Consider the following 22,146-nt stretch of genomic DNA (forward strand, 5'->3'; position numbering starts at 1 on the left):
TTTGACGGAATTAACGATTCAAAACAATGCGTCTTGTCGGTCAATATTATTTAATTGTTAATATACGAGGGTGGGTCAATAATTCCTTAGAAAAAAGCATTAAAACAGTTTTTATTTTTGTATTTTTTTTTTATTTCTCAACATAATCTCCTTGGAGCTCAATACACTTGGTTAGACGTTTCTCAATTTTTTTTAAACCGTCAGAAAAATAAGTTTTCGGAAGGTCCTCAAAATAAGCATTTGTCCGATCGATGACTTCTTCATTTGAAAAAAAACGTTGTCCACTTAGCCATTTTTTTAAGTTTGGGAAAAGGAAAAAGTCACTGGGGGCTAAATCTGGCGAATACGGTGGGTGGTCGACCAATTCGAACTTCAATTCTTCAATTTTAGCCATTGATCGTAAACATGTGTGAACACGGGCATTGTCCTGATGAAAGAGGATTTTTTTCCTGTTTAAATGAGGCCGTTTTTCTTCAATTTCGTTTTTTAGCTGGTCCAATAAAGATGCATAATAATCCCCTGTTATTGTTTTTCCTTTTTCCAAATAGTCAACGAAAATAATTCCACGTGCATCCCAAAATACAGTAGCCATAACCTTACCAGCTGATTTTACGGTTTTCGCCTTCTTTGGACATGGTTCGCCTTTCGCAATCCACTGCTTTGACTGTTCTTTCGTCTCGGGAGTATAGTGGTGTATCCATGTTTCATCTACAGTCACAAAGCGACGAAAAAAATCATCCGGATTGCGTTGCATGAGCGACAACAGGGCTTTAGAGGCCACCACCCTATTGCGTTTATTGTCGACTGTGAGCAAACGCGGCACCCATCTTGCAGAAACTTTTTTCATGCCCAATTTGTCATGTAAAATAGAAATGACGCTACCTTTTGAGATCCCTGTAACCTCAATTATCTCACTCAACTTTAATCTTCGGTCACTTAACACCATTTCGTGGATTTTATTGATCATTTCTGGTGTAGTCACCTCTACAGGACGTCCTGAGCGTGGTTTATCCTTTGTTGATGTACGACCACGTTTAAATTCATTTAACCAGTTATAAATAGTTGCAAGTGAAGGAGCAGATATGCCGTGAACTAAATCCAACTCATTTTTTATTTCCTTTGCTGTTAACCCTTTTATATTAAAATGTTTAATAACAGCTCTAAACTCAATTTTCTCCATTTTTGTAAACAAGCAATTTTTTTTTTTAAATGTACGAAAATAAAAAACAACAACCCGACCAATCTGATTGAAACTTCGCAGCATACTGAATCGGTAGTGCCGCTGCATGAAAACAAACCGCTTACAGTACTAGTCGCGCCACCTGTCGGCTTTTCTAAGGACTTATTGACCCACCCTCGTACTAACGACTAGTGTTTAAGTGTGACAAATGCATCAAACTAGGTGAGTTATTTCATCCCAGCTCGATCGTATAGTCTTATTCATTAGGTAGTACACATTTTTCACATGCTTACGAACAGTTAGTCAATTCGTCAAGTTAGTCAATTTCTAGTAACCACAATTCTAAATAATTATAATTGCTTAGATCAGGTCGAGCAAGACGTTTGTGCGTGTATAGATAAAAATTGGGCAAATGTGCCGCAGAGGTAGCCATGAGATTTTACAACTTTTTTTTAAAACCAAACCATTGCCGACTGAAGAGAAAGCTGATACATTCACGACTAGTCCTACATTTCCGCCTCTCCCGTTGTCTATGGATGACCTGTCATTGCCTTCGAGTGCTCATACTGACGCATCTATCGTGTTCACTTATAGATGAGTTCAATAATAAATAATACACCTTCTAAAAATGTAATGCATAGATCAATGCTACATATTTCTTGGAAATCAATATTACCACCGGTGAAGGACTAGTCTGACTTTGACAGCTGATGAATAACAGGAATGTGGAATGCTCATGGCCACCTCTGCGGCACAATTACCAAATAAATTAAAGGCAATAAACTCTATCCATTCTCATTTCATTCGTGGCTGTCTGTAACTGGACTGTGCTGGTTTGCTAGTATTAATTATTCGAGGGTTTAGTGTCAAACAACACTATCTACAAAAGTGCAACTTTACAGGAGAGCCAAAAAACGTTATTTTAGAATCTTGTAACTTAACAAGGGAAATGTTTATTTAAAACCTAATGTTAATATTTTATAATTTTGTATTGTACATTTATCTTGCTTATGATGACGTTAAAATTTATAGGGATAGTTTTAAAAAAATATGAAAACAAGGGTAACTTATGTAGTTAGCGTTAAACTTTACCGACGATTTAATAAGAAATTAGAAAAGATTGACATAACGTTGTTTGACTATCATGTAGCCGTAAATGTAAAATATCGTTATCTCAAAAAAAAAAAAAAAACACTTTTTTGTAGATAACGTTGTCTGACTTTAAGCACTCGAATTATTGTAAAATACTCGTTTTAGACAATAATATATTGACATCTTTTATCGCTGGTTGGTGACATTTTGACAGATTTGAAAGCATTTTTGGTTTCCGATCCCGAATAGATCTCAGATTGTTTTAAGCATATTTTCATAGGTAACGGAAATATAATCAAACCTCAATTCAAATAATCAATTAAGGGATAAGGACATTATACAGAAGAATTCTGTCAATATTGACTCTATCTTCTCTACAATCGGTTGCATATGAAACAATGACATTGTTAATAGACAACGCACTCAATACAGTAGCTAGCAAGTAAATTCGCACATAGCGACATTCGCACATGTATAGGTAGACGTCACGCAATTTCCATTATGCGATATCACGCATCGGGAATTTATAGCAATATCACCTTTATTGTAATGGCGTTAGAAGAGTGTTTCTAGTGTCAATATTCATTTGAGCGAACCCGTTCGAACCGAACCATTCGGCAGACCGACAAAAAGCATCGGGAATTTATATTTTTTTTAGAATTATATTTTCTTTCATTCATGTCAACCGTGTTTAGGAAAAAGGGCGTAACCTTCACAGAACAAATTTACAAGAGGGGCAAAAAACGTTTTTTTGAATTATTTTGGTTTAATATTTTTTTAAAAATAGGCACATACATTGGGTGCATGATGATTTGTTGTAATATCTTTTCGATCTAACAATATTAAAATTGATTGATTGCCACGAATTAAAAAAAAATCGGCTTATTTTGGCACGCCGATCAAATCCTATTTGCCATCCTTGGTATAGACCCTATGCTATAGAGTATAGACCAGGGGTGGCAAATCTATGACCCGTGTGTCAGACACTGACCCACGCAGGCTTTTTAAATGACCCACGCGTTGATTTTTATATCATAAAAGAGAAAACAGGGAAGAGAGTACAAAATGGTATTTTGTACGTCTTCATAAATATGTCATCGATTCGTATTCGAGAATATCTACGGTAATATCGTAATTTATTTGACAGCTCTGGAAAAATAATGACGTCTCGCGTAATGACGTGACCATAGCCACGAGTAAAGATTAATTTCACTAGAATGAGACTAGTTGTCAAAACTAAGTTTACTTATATTTTTAAAATGTGATACGTTACTTTTGTTTGGTATCATTTCGAGGTCTTAGTGTCAAACAACACTATCTACAAAAGTGCAACTTTACAGGAGAGCCAAAAATCGTTATTTTAGATTCTTGTAACTCAACAAGGGAAATGTTTATTTAAAACCTAATGTTAATATTTTATAATTTATTGTGTATTGTACATTTATCTTGCTTATGATGATGTTAAAATTTATAGGGATAGTTATAAAAAAATATGAAAACAAGGGTTACTTATGTAGTAAGCGTTAAAATTTACTGACGATTTAATAAGAAATTAGAAAAGATTGGCATAACGTTGTTTGACTATCATGTAGCCATAAATGTAAAATAACGTTATCTCAAAAAAAAAAAAAAAACACTTTTTTGTAGATAACGTTGTCTGACTTTAAGCACTCGATTTGGCTTACGTGAAAACTATTTTCTAAATGTGAATTTTGACTGTGAATAATGTACGATTATTTCCCATCCTTTAAAAATGTCATAATTTATTAATACTTTTAAATGTATTTTCAGTTTATCGGTGGAAGCTCCGTACCGGCCAACATTGGGAGTGTTAAAATGTCAAACGAGATAACTGATGATATAAAACCTTCTTACGCAGACCTTCAGATAGCCGAACATGACATTAAAAAAGAACTCAGAAAATATATTGAGAGCTTTAAAAATGTTAACGTTATTTGTAGCACTGCTAAACGTGATATTATTCCTTCGAATGCGGCAGACCCTGAATTATTAGTGAACGCATGCCAACAATCTGGTACCATGAAAACACACAAAATGACTCACATTGGTGAAAAGCTATTTAATTGTGAGATATGCGATTACTCGTGCAAACGGTCCAATGACATGAAATGTCACAAAATGACTCATTCTGGTGAAAAGCCATTTGAATGTGAGACATGCAATTACTCATGTATAAAGTTTAGTACTATGAAATTGCATAAAATAACTCATTCTGGTGCAAAGCCATTTAAATGTGAAACATGCAATTACTCTTGCATACAGTCTGGAGCCATGAAGACACACAAAATGACTCATTCTGGTGCAAAGCCATTCAAATGTGAGACATGTAATTACTCATGCATACAGTCTAGTGCCATGAAAACACACAAAATGACTCATTCTCGTAATTACCCGTTTAAATGTGAGACTTGCAATTACTCATGCATACAGTCTAATAACATGAAATTGCACAAAATGACTCATTCTGGTGCAAATCCAATTAAATGTGAGATATGCAATTACTCGTGCAAACGGTCTACTGAGATGAAATTACACAAAATGACGCATTCTGGTGAAAAGCCATTTGAATGTGATAAATGCAATTACTCATGTACAACGGCTAATAACATGAAATTGCATAAAATAGCTCATTCTGTTGCAAAGCCATTTGAATGTGAGACATGCATTTATTCATGCAAACGGTATAATGACATGAAAAGACACAAAATGTCTCATTCTGGCGAAAAGCCATTTAAATGTGAGATATGCAACTACTCATGTATACAGTCTGGTTCCATGAAAACACACAAAATGACTCATTCTGGTGAAAAGCCATTAAAATGTGAGATATGCAATTACTCATGCATACAGTCTAATAACATGAAATTGCACAAATTGACTCATTCTAGTGCAAAGCCAATTAAATGTAAGACATGCAATTACTCGTGTATACAGTCTGGTACCATGAAAATACATAAAATGACTCATTCTGGTGAAAAGCCATTTAATTGCGAGACATGCAATTACTCATGCAAACGGTCTAATGACATGAAAACACACAACATGACTCATTCTGGTGAAAAGCCATTTAAATGTGAGACATGCGATTACTCATGTAGACAGTCTGGTACCATGAAAACACACAAAATGACTCATTCTGGTGAAAAGCCCTTTAAATGTGAGACATGCAATTACTCATGCATACAGTCTAATAACATGAGATTGCACAAATTGACTCATTCCGATGAAAAGCCATTCAAATGTGAGACTTGCAATTACTCATGTATAACGTCTGGTAGCATGAAAATGCACAAAATGTCACATTCTGGTGAAAAGCCATTTAAATGTGAGACATGCAATTACTCATGTATCACGTCTAGTAACATGAAAGTGCATAAAATGACCCATTCTGGTACAGCCATTTAAATGTGAGACATGCAATTACTCATGCAAACCGTATAACTAAATAACTGTCAGTTCAAAACTACAATTCTTAACTAAACTCTATATACGCTAACTGCGACTGCAAGTACGTTATGAATATTATAATAAACAGAACACATATTATTATCAAGTTTGTACTATGTTACTAATAATATTATTTTATCTTAATGCTATTCATAAATCTATTACATTGCGCAGATTTGATTGTCAAATAAATATTCTGAAATTATTTAAATAAGTTAAAGATTGGTAGGTACTTACCGTAATTTCAGTCATTGTCATAACCATTTGTCAGCAATAAATATTATTGTAGGCGGAGACTTTGAAATTCACGTAAAATTATAAATGCTATATTCGTCAGTTTGAGGTTATGTTTATAAAAAGCCATTTCGCAAATATCACACAATTCACCTTATTTGAAACACGATTAAATAAAATATGTTTTGGACATGTAATAAAATGTGTAAATTAATCAATTTTAAAATAAATATTTTATGATACACCGGCATTATTTCACATTAACCATTCCTTTTCAGTGTACATAAGAAACATGGTAAGTATAATAAAAGAATGCTATGAATATTTTTCCAAATGTATGATGGAATTGATTTCAGTTTCATTCAAGACAAAAAAATATTCCTACAATACGAATTTTAAAATCCTATTTCAAATGAGCTATCAGGGATCTGATTTTGGCAGCTGGACAGTGGGACCACTTTGTTCAAGAAATATGCTTGTGCAAAAGATAGAGGGGTAAAGTTGCTTAAAGAGGTAAAAAAAAGACCTTGACTGGCTTAGAATGGAATTTCTTGAATTCATCTGTAAGTATTTTTGTAGGAAGACGTACGAAAATTAAAATGGTCTAGGATTTTCTCAAATTCTCCGTTAGGACCTGTAAGGAATCTTGACTTTGACCCTGGGTATACTTATATTATGGGGCTCCTTTGCATTTCATCTGTGGGTAGGTACAGATCTGTAGTGTAGGTTTGAACGAATTTACTGTGTGCGATTTTACTCCGGCTCTTGAGTAGGACCGGTTGACGGATTTTCCTCTGAGATTTCACATGGTGTTCAAGATAGATTTTAATTTTTGAAAAAGAAAATTTCTCAGTCTCCTCCTATCCCAGACCATGAGCACCCGCCGCTCACCCAATTCGCCCCCATCGCCCCAATTCTTCTAAAAAGGGTGCTGGAGAATTACAAATATTTTTTTGCCGTGTTATTTGTCTAAGCCCAAGGTATAATTTATTGGCTTTCAATTTCAATGTTTAAAATCATTCTGATAATTTTCATGTTTGGGGGTTGCCAGGACCCCTTGCCCCCCCCCTCTGGGTGCGCTACTGCTAGTTACATATTATAATTAGCATTCTAAATTTCACATTTTCCTTTTTATACAGATAACCAAGTGATACTGTGGACTCGTAATATCGTCTATTGAAGCAGAGATGGCATTTAAATTAGATTTGTTTTATTTTTTTATTTTAATGGTTGAGTGTTAATAGACTATTAATTAATAGTGTATTTATGATTAAAAGTAAGATATTGGAGTCAGGAAAGGATGATAAAAAAACAATGTATAAAAAATGGGGCTACATTTTGGCACTGCCTAGGGGCGGAATTTTGTCTAGGGACGTCACTGGTCGTTAATATATATTTCTAGTAAAAAAATCTGTTAATACAAACCTCCACTCTGTGTGGGGCCTATAATATTGATTAGGTACATGTAAATTGTACGTACCTATAACATTTTCGCCGTAGCGCAGTTCGCCGTGAGCGTTCTTATAGGAAAGAGATGAAAAAAAAACACGTTCGTGGAGCATTGCAGACAATAATGTCCCTTCAAGAATGAAAACCTAACCTAACCGACCCTAACAATTAATAGGTAATCCAGTATATTGGCTGTTTTCAAAACTTGTTTGCTGCTGGTTTCGTGTTTTATTTAGGCATGAATTTTATCTCATTTCTATTCGACCCAAAGAGGTTGGACGGTCTTTAATATAGTACCATAATATAGGTATTTCACATACAACATATTTTCACGGTGAAGTGTGATACGATGAACTGCAATGGTACGTATAATTTTCCGTACACGATAATATTGTATGCACACGATAATATGACCTGGTCAAAAAAAATGTAACATTCATTGTAATAACATAATAATAACTATTCTCAGCGCTATATAAACATTCCCAATGTTTTTGTGTTTTAATAAAACAATATTATTTTTAAGTCCGTTCGGAGAATTAAGTTTCAAGGTGTGTTTTATTTATTTTGGGCAAGGGTGTATATAGACAGTTTCTTTCTACTCAAAACCCATAATGAAAGACTCCGTCCGAGCATCATTATCCAAGATTCCTAATAGAAAAATACTAAAGGCAGGTAGCGGCTATGGTCACCATTCGTATGAAATAAATATTACAAGATTCTAAAGTAGTCTAGGAAAATGTGGAAAATAATGTACATGACTTTCTCGCGCCCAAGCGGCGACCAATGGGATCATTTCTATCCCTTTCCACGAATAAAAGACAAAATAGAATTGTTCTTCCACTAGATAAATAAAAGGCAAAACCTTCGGACCAATCATAGAAGAGCGGAACGTTTTCCTATATTCCCGGAAAATTATGAAGTACAGGGATCTCTAGTTAAGTTAAAAATGATCGCCCTTAAGTACTTATGTATACGTACGACTTTTAGTATGATCGGGAAAACGGTACTTATATTATTCTTATGGTATTTAGATAAATACATATTTTAAAAGTAAGATATCGATAATATTCAACTTTGTTTAGAAAAAAAGGCGTACTTAACCCTCGATTTTTCGAAAAGTGCTTTTATTAGATATTAACAATGTATACTTACAACTAAAAACACGTTTTGTAAAAAGGAAGTAAGCCGCAAATGCCGAATTATTATCTAAATTCATGTTTTGATTGGGATTAATTAAGTTTTAATTTAAGGAATAAAAAATTTACCCTCAGTTTTAATGATTTTTCTGTAATAACTTCTTTAATTATTATTAGATCGAAAATATATTACACCAAATCATCAATCATAATGCACCCAATGTCTGTGCCTATTTAAAAAAAATATTAATCTAAAATTATTCAAGAAACGTTTTTTGACCCTACTGTAAAATTTGTTCTGTGAGGTTACGCCTTTTTTCCTAAACAAGGTCGAATAAAGGTATAATGAATAAATCTAATAATTGAGAAAGGTACATAATAATTTACCTTGTGTCGCTAAATTTCAAAACCCGTTATAGCACTTTTTTGAAATACTTAGGATATATATTATATCGTTGGATTCGTTATTAAAATCTCTACATGAAAATTTTATCGCCTCATTCAAAAGCCACTACGATTAACTGTCATTTATGAAACAAAATCAATGTGTCTATCAAATACCGCTATAACACTACTGAAACATTCAAAAACCTTTTTAGTTCAAAAAGTTTTTATTGATTTTCTCAACATAATGAAAAAGTGTTATAGCGGGTTTTGAAACTCAACGACACATATCGTCTCAGTTCTGGCAGAACACACTGACTGGAGAATACTAGTTTTGAGTACCTAATTTGACTTTGAAGTTGTTAAAATGTTTGAAAAGATCTATCATGTGAGTTTATCGAGTAATCGTAAAAAGGATGACTTTAAAATAAAGACTGTTTATTTATTAAGAAGGTTTCCAGACGGTAAAGTTTGAAATAAGGAACATTTTAGTATAATTCTAACTAATCAATATGTAATTTTTTCGAATTAGTGTCTTCTATTCTGCCAGAATAGTGACGATATTAATAATATGTATGCGGGGCGGGTATCATATTGCGCATGACCGTACCTACGTGCCAGTGACGAGTACAGGAATGATTGAAAAATACTTTTATTTCTGACCGTGCAAATATTACACCAAAACTACCATAATTTCGATATTTCCTTACCGTAAAATTATTTAGTGTGAAGTACAATAATTTTATTTCATATCAGAGGAACATTTGGCTTGCCAAGAAAAACAAGTTGTTTATGAGGTAAAAAATAAGTCGTTGAAACAAAACAGATTTTCTCAGATTCGCCGGTAATTATTTTTGATCGAAATACAATAATATGAATTGAATTTCTCAAATTTCCCCGTTTCCTTTTTGTGATAACAAAAAAGATAATTACAAGAGAATAAAAATTCGAATTACAGTTTTTTTTACAAACCGGTGTTAAAAAGATGGCAGCACTGTTTTACGTATATTGTCTATGATTGTCAATTGCACGTCTACACGTTTTTGCATCTCTACGATAATCTTTGACGGACGAACGCTTTCAATTCGTAAAAATGGATGTGAAACGGGAACCGGATGAATACGAATCTGATTCAGAATGGCAGGTGCCCCTTTACCATCGAAATGACGAGGAGACCAATACGTATATAAAGCAAGAGATTATCGACGATTCTAGTTGCGCTTTTGAGGTTAGTTTTTTTAAGCTATATATCCCGTTTACATGTGCATGGATTTAAAGGTAGTAGTATGTATTGTCGCGTCTATAACAATAAAATCGTCTCTGTTCTGGCAGAACACACTAATTGGAGAATACTAGTTATGAGTAATTTGACTTTGAAGTTGTTTAAATGTTTGAAATGGTCTATCATGTGAGTTTATTAAGTAATCGTAAAAAGGATGATTTTAAATTAAAGACTGTTTATTTATTAAGAAGGTTTCCAGACGGTAAAGTTTGAAATAAGGAACATTTTGGTATAACTAACTCAATGTCATCTTTTCGAATTAGTGTCTTCTGCCAGAACAGTGACTAAATGCAAGAGTAACCACGCATTATCGCGCAACCCACATTGAGGTGCGTATCACGGTGCATGTCGCCTACTGTCACGCCGTTGCGGCGAAAATTTAGTCTGGTTTCGTCGTTTTGCAGAATATTTTGAACGGAGATGGTCTCCGTAAATTCAATGAAGAATGACACCGATGAAGAGTGGCGAGTGCCTACTATAATGTATTAGTAATTCGAATTATTATTAATTATTCATGCAAATTTCAATTAATTCAGTTTCTACGTGTGCGTACGTTAAAATTATGTTTGACATGACATCCATAAATAATATTTTTAATAGAACCCAACTTGCAGACCATAGATAATAGACAACATTCTCATAGAAAATACATAGTTCCAACCGCTAAAAACAAAACAACGTGATTTTGACATGACATTCGAAAAGTGTAGTCATGTGAAATATGATAAAAACATTCAAAACGTCATGCAGGTGCCGATGCAGTACCTACAGTTAAACGTGAAGTGCCCTCATTGTTGTTTTAGTGATTACGGCAGATTTTGCCAATTGACAATGTTCTTTTAAAGGTTCAAAATATGCTAAGGGATGGGAGCATCAGTCTGATAATATTTTAAGCACCAAGAACATCGACATTACATACTTTTTACCCCGTAGCGGCAGCCCGTGACAGTAGGCGACAAGCACCGTAACATGCACCTCAATGTGGGTCGCGCTTATGTCTATTAATACTATTAATTGGCGTTCTTTGCGGACATGCTGTCATTAAACTGGCATATTGTAAACGTTTCAAAAACACGCGTATATTAAACGTCTTATACAAGTTACTTGTTTGAACATTTTAGTATTGCAAGTAGGTACTGATATGATAATATATATATTCCTCTAGTCCAGGGTTTCTCAAATTATGTTGCGGAACACCAGTGTTCCGGCGAACCTGAAAAGGCGTTCCGCGACCATTTGGAAAGGTTTATACACTGCAACACATTTAAAGATCTTCTACTACGTAGAAGTAAAATAAGTAAAACCAAAATAATTAAAGAATCTACTTCATGTTGAAAGGCGTGTGATGATCAATCTCGACTGATGTTTATGACGTCAAGTATCTAGATAGGTCATGGCTCCCACAAGGGGGGGAGGGCTGACAGGGCTCTGGCGTGGGGACCTGGGCTTACGGGGAGGGCGGCGTGAGAGATCGACCACTCAAGTGAGATAAACACACATCACAAACATGCACTAATAGTAACAAAATGTCGCCTGCGGCGCTGTTTCACTTCGAGCATACTAACATTTAATAATACGTGGTTTTGCCATGCTTACAATTTTTGATTATTGTCGATATTTGACATTTTCATAATTGTGCATATCAACATAAAAGTCGGTGTATTAAAAATACAAAAAATCGCTAAAAATACCCTTAATTTTACCTCGAACACCATTTGGAATATGCAACTGTAGATCTTCACATTCCCTTTCCTTTAACCATAGCGATAAGTAGAGGGCCCGCTTCGGGATGTGCGGGCCATGATCTAGGTACTGACGTAGGACGATCTTTTCTCACACCGTGCGCATGAAAAAGATGGGGTATATTGTTTTTAACTGACCGGCTGACAAGTCTTGTCAGTTTAACGACAGTTGCCAAAATTGGCAGAATGGTTAGCTGCGCTAATAAATAACCTACGACATAAACTAAGTGTTTCGTTAAAATTTTCGGGTTTGCGAAGTGTTCCATTGCAGAAAAAGTTTGGGAAACCCTGCTCTAGTCTATAGGTAATCAATACCTATAAGGCAGTCAACAAGAACCGATGTTTGTCAGTTTTCAACCATTTAGTCAACATTATTGCTGCTGGGAAAGAATATTTCCGCAATGAATATACCAAAATACAATTTTCAACTGTTTATATATCAAGGCGTGAGCAAAAACTAACCATAAATGCGAGTGAAAAAGAATTCGGCATGCTTATATCTCCGCAATATGCGGTAGAGTAAGATAGAATTTCTACGGCTGAATTAAATATTACTTGTACACGTCGCCGGTAAATATTGATTATGAGTAATTATTGTTTTTAATTAATTTAGTATAAAATATAGTTAGCTATGTTGTGTTTAAATTTGGTATTTTGTAACATGATGGTATAACGTTTTATAGTTAGGTTAATAATAATAAAATTGAAGATTATAATGAAATTATACGCAAGAAACACGGCTTCATTTTGCCGAACAATACCCACTCTTTTTATATTATTACTTTGAGGTTTATATTATGATATTCACTTAAATATGATTGATTTTGTAAAATGATATTGTATTATATTATAGAACCTTCAAATAATAAACTTGGCAAGTGTAAAATCAGAGACCGAATTTCAGCGTGATGACATCAAATACGATGATGATCAACCAAGTTGCTCGTATACGGAGTATATGCCTGTAAAACAGGTAATTACATGAATATTTTAGTATTTTAAGTACAGATATGTTAGGTACTATGTATCTTCCTCTATAGTTTATGCCTAAAGTTCCCATATTTGACTCTGATAAAAAAGGAAATATTTCAAAATGGCGTACGGGGTCTCCGGGTTCAATCCCGGTGATTTTACAATACATACATGTAATTTTATCAATTCTAAGTATTTCTATACTGCTAAATCTCGATAATTTACCCCGAAACATAATAATTTTCTTTTACAATCATGTATTCTCATACATACTTAATCTTATTTATTAACATAACAAACTAAAATTATATTGTTAATCGATTAGTATAAAATGTGCATAGCGTAAAAAGAGGACATATTACGCATTATTCGATAAAAATGAAAAAAGATACTGGACACGGACATTGATATAAAAAAGAGGACTTGTCCCGGTAAAAAGGACTTCTAGGAACACTAATAATGCCTTTAAAGCAGTCGACATGAGCCGAAATTTATCAGTTATCAACCATTTGGTCAGAATTATTGCAGCTGTATAATATACCAAAATAGACGGCTCTCATGGTGCAGTGCGTAAGGTTCTGGCCTTCCATCCGGGAGCTCTGGGTTTTGATCCCACTGCGGACACAATATTTATGTTACTTATTCAAAAGTCTGGGTGTTTGTGATCGTTCAAAATTACTAACAACCACCTTGTACGAAAAAGCAGGGACATTGTTATTAAAATACAACTTTCTACTGTTTATAAGACATTTCCTTAAAATACGTTTGATTATATAATATATATTGTTTTTTTAGAACCTACAAGCAATAGACATGGTAAAAATAAAATCGGAACCCGAATTTCAGCGAGTGGACATCAAGAAAGAGTTTATTGAAGACACAATGACTCCATTCAATTATGAAGATCATCAACCAAGCTGCTCCTATTCGGAATATCTACCAGTAAAACAGGTAATACATTTATTTGAACTAAGTTATTTTTGACCATGTATGATCTAATGAGATCATTATAGGCTTCCACAGAGTGGAGATTTGTATGTCAGCCACTTGCTCAAACGATTAGGTCCATACGCTGATTCATACACCAATTGAAACACAATATATGTACTTGCCAGATCTAGGATTTGAATCTAGGACCCACGACGCTATAGGTCGACGCTTAAGCTGCGTGGCCATCGTGGGACTGTAAGTACTAACTAAGTACCTACTGTTTAATATAGGTATAAATATGTACATATTGTATAAAATTGATGTTTAAGTATACCTACTGATACTCCAAGGATGTTGAAAAGAATTTGATGCTTTTGTAGGTCTGGAACCCAGAACAGATTTATAAATATAATTCAAATATGTTATATCCCAATACACTACATTTTGAAGCGGAGTTTTGAATGTGTGAGTGTCCTACAAAACTGATACACATTGTAGGCTTGCAAAATTTGTGAAATTGAGTTATGAATGTCGTCTGTTAGATAATATTGAAATGCAGTTCGCCGTATCACTCTTTACCGTGAAATGTTCTATTGTAAATATATAGGATCCTCTTTGGATCTTATAGTACTGGCATAAAATTCATGTCTACATAAATCATGGTTCTTGTCGGAATCCAGCAGCAAACTTTTGTGAAAATAGCTGATATACTGAATTATTTGTTGGGTTAGGTTAGATTAGGTTTTCATTAGTGAATTCATGATTTTTTTTATATACCTATTATTAATTATATACCTATTATCTATTGTCTTTCTCTTGTATTTCGGTAGTTTTTATTACGTATTTTATTTAGGCATGAATTTTATCTCAGTAAAAAGAGGTTGAACGGTCTTTAATATACGACCATATATTTCTGATAGAAAATTTTGCGGTAAAGTGTGATACAGCGAACTGCATACGTACAATTTTCTGGACATGGTTAGTTATATGTGTTCGCTGTCAAATTATATTTTTTTCCAGAGATAGACCAAGTTTTTAACCTGCTCGATTTGAGTTCCATTGATGCAAATTCCCTTTCGTTCAGCAAAGCAGTTTATCATTAGTATTTCATTCAAGACATATCTCTTTAAACATACTTTGCGGCTTGCTTTTATAATCTCCTACAACCTTTTCTGAACGAATAGTTTCCAAAGACAACAATGTCGTCTGAAAGCGCAGAAAAGGTGACAGGTATTCGCCGTTAATGGCGATTCCTCCAAGTTGCCTGAATAGATCATTCAGAGTAGCAGTGAATAGTTTTTGGTGAGATCGTGTCACCTTGTCGGACACCCTTGTGAATAGGAAACACGAAAGAAGGCTTGTGAAGCTTTATGATTTCTTTTACATCATTCTTTCGGTCATTCAGGATGTTTATTTAGCGCCTAGAGATTCCTTGGTTGTACACAGCGTCTATAATTATTGAGGATTTGGATAGATTCAAATTCCTTTTCATAATCAATGAAACCCAGGTAGCGTGGTAGTCTATATTCTTGTTGTCGTTCCTGTGGTGCAGCTTTTTCTGAATCCGTCTTGCTCTCACGGTTGGTACTTATCTAACACAAGTTCTAGGCGGTTGGAGTATATTTTTGCGAAGGCTTTGTACAAAATTGGCAACAGACTGACCGGCCGGTAATTTTTCAAATTTTTAGGGTTGATAGGTAAATTTTCCAAGCCTCTGGGATATTCTCTCCGTGAAGACAGGCTGTGAACACTCCTACAAGCACCTCAGTGAGAAGATCTATTGTTAGTCCATCTTCTCCTGGAGCTTTCCCACTTTTCATATATGTTATCGAATGCTCTACATCTACTCTTACGCTCTAGAAGTAGTTATCTCAGGAGGCAGGCTTAGTCATTTTCCTTCCTCTGAGGATCTGACTTCGTTGCAATTTCTGTCAGTCATTATAGAGACCATTGTAAAATTCTATCACACTATTCAGAGATGATCCCAGCTCTTCAAAACAGGTCTTCCCCTATTGCCAGTCGATACAAGGTTTTGTTCAAGCTTTTGCCGTCCCCTACACAGCGCTCGAAATGGAAAAATTTACGAACCGGAGCGCTCGACAGTTTTCTGAAGATTTTTACATAGTAAAGTTATCAAAGTCTATGTGTTTTTTCATTAAAAAGTGTGTTAGATTTTCTATTATATGGCCTACTCAGACGGTCAAATTATTTATTCCACGAGACGGAGCGATAATTTTACCGATTTCACGGACAGGAACAGCGCTCCGGTCCATTTCGAGCCCTGCCCTTACAGTAGTCTGTATCAGTTTCCCATGAAACTATCAAAACCCCCCTCGTATGTTTTTTACGGACATTTTAATGGTAAAGTAATAAATGTAGTTAGCAATTTGATTGCGTTTTTATGTTTCTTGTTATTAAATTTAATGTCTCTGTCAAAAGCTTTTTTGTGGCACAATTTCTGTTGTGTATGCATATTAAATGTTATAAAGGGTACTTTCGTGGATTTCCTTTATAAATGTAAAATAGGTTCGATGTAATTTTGAAAGTAGAACTATGGCGAAACCTGAGCTTGTGCCTGGCTCACTGTACTCTGATAGGGTCACGGCTAACCGTGTATACCGTTGTCAGAGCAAGGAAGACTACTATGCTAAGCTGTCCAGCACAATGCTAACTGATAGTTCAAGGCCAAGCATCGCTTTATATAGCGAACTAGGCGGCCCCTTCCTCGCTGTCCAGCTGATAACACCGGTGCGCTTCGGTGGGGGACGCCCGCGCTGAGTGTAGGTGACGTCCGATGTGCGAGCGAGAAAGTATTCGGAGGCCGCGCGCTATAATGTATATTTTATCTAATTGGCTTCTGATTTGCTTACATTTATATTGCTCATAGAAAATTGCTGTTTATTATGTTTGTTTTTTAGGTTATCGCTGCTACCACCATAGTACCCAACGCAGGAAATCTCAAATCGACTCAGTGTATGTCAGAAGTAGAGGAAACTGACGACGACATACACACTAATGCAGAAGACATTAAAAAGGAACCCGAGGAACATAACAAAAGCTTTCCAGAAATATTCGGTAGTATTGAACGAAATGTTTCTAAATGTTACCCAGAATTAGAAGCTGTAATAGACTTGGAAAAAAAAATATTTCATAAAAGTAAGTTTGCGTGCAGTATTTGCTTCAATTCTTTTGCATCATTGGACTTACTCGACGTTCACAAAGCGTTGCATACAAAATCAACCAACGCGACCACTAACATGGCTGCAGAATGCACTAAAAGCATTTTGTCTGATGGTGACAAGTCATTTGAAAGCAAAAATTCTAACTCATGTCCAACACCTAGTAGAATAAAATCTTATTTTACTAAAAATACAATTCAATGCGATAAGTGTAATTACTCTTGTATAACATCTACTCGCATGAAAAGACATTTGACAACTCATTTTAGTGAAAAGCCATTTAAATGTGATGAGTGTAATTACTCCTGCAGAAGATCTGAAGACTTAAAATTACACAAACTGTCTCATTCAGGAGAAAAACCATTTAAATGTGATCAGTGCGATTACTCATGTTTAACATTTCGTGACATGAAATTGGACAAAATGATTCATTCTGGTGAAAACCCGTTTAAATGTAGTGAATGTAATCACTCCTGTAAAACGTCTAGTCGCATGAGATTACACAAAATGACCCATTCTGGTGAAAAGCCATTTAAATGTGATAAATGTAATTACTCGTGTATAAAATCTCATAACATGAAATTGCACGAACTGTCTCATTCTGGAGAAAAACCATTTAAATGTGATCAATGTGATTACGCATGTGTAATATTTCGTGAAATGAAATTTCATAAAATGACTCATTCTGGTGAAAAGCCATATAAATGCGATGAATGTGATTATTCGTGTATACGATCTAGTAACATAAAGAGACATAAAATGACTCATTCTGGAGAAAAGCCATTTAAATGTGAGCAATGCGATTATTCTTGTAAAACACCTGTTCAGATGAAAGTACACAAAATGACCCACGCTGGTGAAATGCCTTTTAAATGTGACGAATGTAGTTACTCATGTATAACATCTAGTAACATAAATAGACATAAAAAGACTCATTCTGCAGAAAAGCCGTTTAAATGTAATGAATGTGATTATTCCAGTAGAACACGTTGTCAGATGAAATCACACAAAATGACGCATTCTGGTGAAAAGCCATTTAAATGTGATATGTGTAATTACTCTTGTATATTATCCCGTAACCTAAAGACACACAAATTGACTCATGGTGGAAAGTTATTTACTTGTGAAGAATGCAATTACTCATGTATAAATTCTTTATACATGAAAAGACATAAAATCACTCATTCCGGTGAAAAGCCACTTAAATGTAGTGAATGTAATTATTCATGCTTTACATCCCGTGAGTTGAAATCTCATAAACTCATTCATTCTGACGATAAACCATTCAAGTGTGAGATATGCAAGTACACATGTAAAAAAACTAGTTACATGAAATTACATAAATTAAAACATACCGGAGAAAAGCCATTTAAATGTGGCCAATGTAAATATTCTTGTAAAACATCTAGTCAGATGAAATTACACAAAATGAAACATTCTGGTGAAAGGCCATTTACATGTGATCAGTGTAATTACTCATGTATAACTTCCAGTAGGCTGAAAGTACACAAACTGACTCATTCCGAGCAAAAACCATTAAAATGTATTTAATCAATTACTCATATCTCACATCTAGTCTCATTCTGTTGAAAAACGATTTAAATGTGTGTAGAATTTCTCTTTTGTGACATGTTACAGTACTCTTTTAGTAATCCGCCACCCCAAAAACCAGACAAGTGTGCAATTAGTGATAGCGGCGGATTATAGTGCATACCGTCTCTGTTCTGGCAGAACACACTAACTGGAGAATACTAGTTTTGAGTAATTTGACTTTGAAGTTGTTAAAATGTTTGAAATGGTCTATCATGTGAGTTTATTAAGTAATCGTAAGAAGGATGACTTTAAAATAAAGACTGTTTATTTATTAAGAAGGTTTCCAGACGGTAAAGTTTGAAATAAAAAACATGTTGGTATAACTAACTCAATATGTCATTTTTTCGAATTAGTGTCTTGTGCCAGAACAGTGACGATACATACAAAATACGGTAAAAATTAAAACAGGTATTTCGTGAAAATAGTTTTTTTGAAAAATTTATAATCAAAATCAAGTATTTACTAAATTATACATATTTATAGACTGAGTTTATTAACTAAATATTAAACAGTAAATCACTTGACACAACCAGTTGTGCAGTGAGGCAGATATTCTTGAATGGCTTAGGATTCGTTGCTTTCCCTATGACCAAAAGCTTCAGTTTGTGTTTCGGTTGGATTGGAGAACGGCATAATAATTGTGATGCGGTACTTGGGCCCTTTCCTCCCTGGTAGATTACTTTCAGCGCGATGAACGTATATTTTACGAAGGAGAAGTTTCCAAAGTAAACCCGTCTCATCTGCGTTGTATACCTACATGTACGCGGTGGACTACTGAATTTGACAATCGAATACTGGCGAATTATAAAGCTTGATTCGGCGGATTACTGAGAGTGTACTGTATCATGAGTTTACACTATCACAATCTCATTCAAGAGAAAAGCTATTAAAATGTATGAACGTAATATATCACAACTGTAACTCCATGTTTAATGAAGAACATAACAAGAGTTTTAATACTATCGACCGAAGGTACTTAATGGAAATTGAATTTAAATTCTAACGGATTTAAGTTTTGAACTAATCCATTTGAGTCGTTTGTTGCGACCCGGGTTTCGCCTTTCGACATCTTCAGGCACTGTGTACACTCACCAAAAGGCAAATGGATGGGGACAATGGTTACGTTACCATTGTTCCAGAATGGATGATTTTACACCTCTTTAGTGTATTCTTTTTATTGTTTATAATTACTAATGATCTATTATTAGGTTTTGACGATTTATATAGGTATGTTTATCGAGTGTATTATTATTGATAATGTAGGGGTTTTTTACAAACACTTCAACTATTCATAATTTAATATTAATACTATCGACCGAAGGTACTTGATGGAATTTGAATTTAAATTCTAATGGATTCAAGCTCTGTATTATTCCATTTAAGTCGTTTTTTGCTACCCGGGTCTCGCTTTTCGGCATCTTCAGGCGTCGTGTACACTCACCAAACGTAAACACACACTGACAAAGAATACTCTTAACTCTACCTTATATAGTAAATCAATACAATAAAGTAGATAAAACTCCATTATCTACCTATCTAGTCAGAGGTCACAAATGCCGAAAGGCGAAACCCGGGTCGCAAAAAACGATTTAAATGGAATAGTACAGAGCTTGAATCCATTAGAATTTATATTCATGATTTGTTTGTTACATATTTTTTATTGTGATCCTCAACTTAATAGGTAGGTGATAAAGTTTTTACTTACTTTATTTCATAGATTTATATACGTTAGAGCTAATTGTATTCGTTGTCAGTGTGTATTTGCCTTTTGGTGAGTGTACATAGTGCCTGAAGATGCCGAAAGGCGAAACCCGGATCTCAAAAAACGACTCAAATAGAATAGTAAAAAACTTAATCCATTAGATTAGTTATATTTTGTGATCGTGTAATCCGAAGTAACATATAACTTGTTCTGATCCAGAGTAAATGAAAGATGACGTAGTGTAATATATATAACAAACACAAAACAATGTAACATATTAATGACGAAATAAAAAAATATTTTTTATAGAACTATTTTCTTTAGACCCACTCGTAAGTTTTTTTTACATCAACGACGCTTTGACATGACATGAACTATTCACTTTATGGTGATAAACAACTTGGCGATATTAAATATATTACCGGAATTACACATTCTCTAATAATATCCATTTCCCGTAGTGTCAAATTATTGTAAACTCAGTAAATAGCTTACTGCTGATTGTTTCCGCGATATCCATTTTTCCACATAGCTATATCCGATGACGCAAACTCCATATAGTAGCTGACTCAATTACAATAAGTATTTCCTAAATATTCTGTTCAACCTATTATTTTGATTGCAAGTAGGTACATCATGTCGGACATGTCACTCGAATTTAAGTCCCCGGTCTGTTAGTATATTAGTCTCTGAATCCCTCCGCCCAGCACCTCATTCTACAGAGATCGGACCTCGGAACATTATCATAAGTATTGTAACATAACGCTCTTGTAACATACTCTTGTACCGACTGCTTACGCTGTAAATAAAACTCGCTCCTCCATCCATCTGGACAACCATCAAATCTCGACTTCTCATGTCTCCTGACGACTCTCCATCTACACCTCCTGGTCATCCCCAATCACAGCGGTCTTGTCCTTCAACCACGGGACCTGTATTAATATTGTTGTACGTTATTATTGTTTTTGGCTGTTCGTCTGGATTTGCGGTGGTAAGTCTTGCGTTCTACCTCCAGACATTGACTGAAAAAATATCCATAAGAAACCAAACAATACGTCTAATGACGTTGGATGTGGTATATACGTATTAGAAGCGCCTAGTTTTAAAAGCCCCTAAAACGATTTTAGATAGTTCTGAGAAAAATGAAAAAAAATCATATTTATTAAATCTGTGAACTTAATGTATTTATTTTTTAATTCGTTACATTCTAAAGAGTATTTTGGCTATCCATTTTAGAGGTATTTGAAAAGCACATCCAACCATTTTAGCGGGTTTTGAAATGCACCCTAATTTTTGATCATACATATTAAATTTACGGTTTCTGGCGTACTTAAAGTTCAATCATTGGCCACCATATAGGTAACAAAAATATCCATCTAAATACATACTAAAAAAAATCAAAAACCGTTTTGGAGGCTTTCGAAACTAGGCGCTTCATATTATATTCTTTTTATAATCGTCCAGTCTCAGTGTTTCCCAAACTTTCGATATCTGTGTACTCCTTAAATAATTTTCGCAACGCTGAGTACCCCTCATCAAAAAAATTCATATACTTACTATTATAACAATCAAAATGTAATTATTTTTTGCTTTTTTAGTACCAACATAAACTAAATAATAACAAACAACAAATAAATTCAATCATAATAAAATATAAATAAAAGTTATGTTTTAAACAACATCCATGATAATCAATGAGAAGGATAAAATTGTTTATGTTGAGACAGATGTACATGATTTGATTCCCTGGTTAATTAGTTTAATCTGAGATGCGGTTCCACTTCCAAAAGCCAGTTCCTT

General features: G+C 34.5%; 1 long non-coding RNA gene across 1 annotated transcript; it reads left to right on the plus strand.

The window, feature by feature from the left end:
• The first annotated feature begins 10,008 nt into the window (after nt 1-10,008).
• Nucleotides 10,009-20,616, plus strand: LOC147076525 (uncharacterized). Its single transcript, XR_015069635.1, has 4 exons — nt 10,009-10,174; nt 12,824-12,943; nt 13,738-13,893; nt 16,791-20,616. It is a non-coding gene; the product is annotated as an uncharacterized LOC147076525 (long non-coding RNA).
• The last annotated feature ends 1,530 nt before the right edge of the window (nt 20,617-22,146 follow it).

Source organism: Rhyacophila brunnea, unplaced genomic scaffold, assembly GCF_057557595.1.
Source record: "Rhyacophila brunnea isolate RB1 unplaced genomic scaffold, BYU_Rbru_1.0 scaffold_13, whole genome shotgun sequence".
NCBI lineage: Eukaryota > Metazoa > Arthropoda > Insecta > Trichoptera > Rhyacophilidae > Rhyacophila > Rhyacophila brunnea.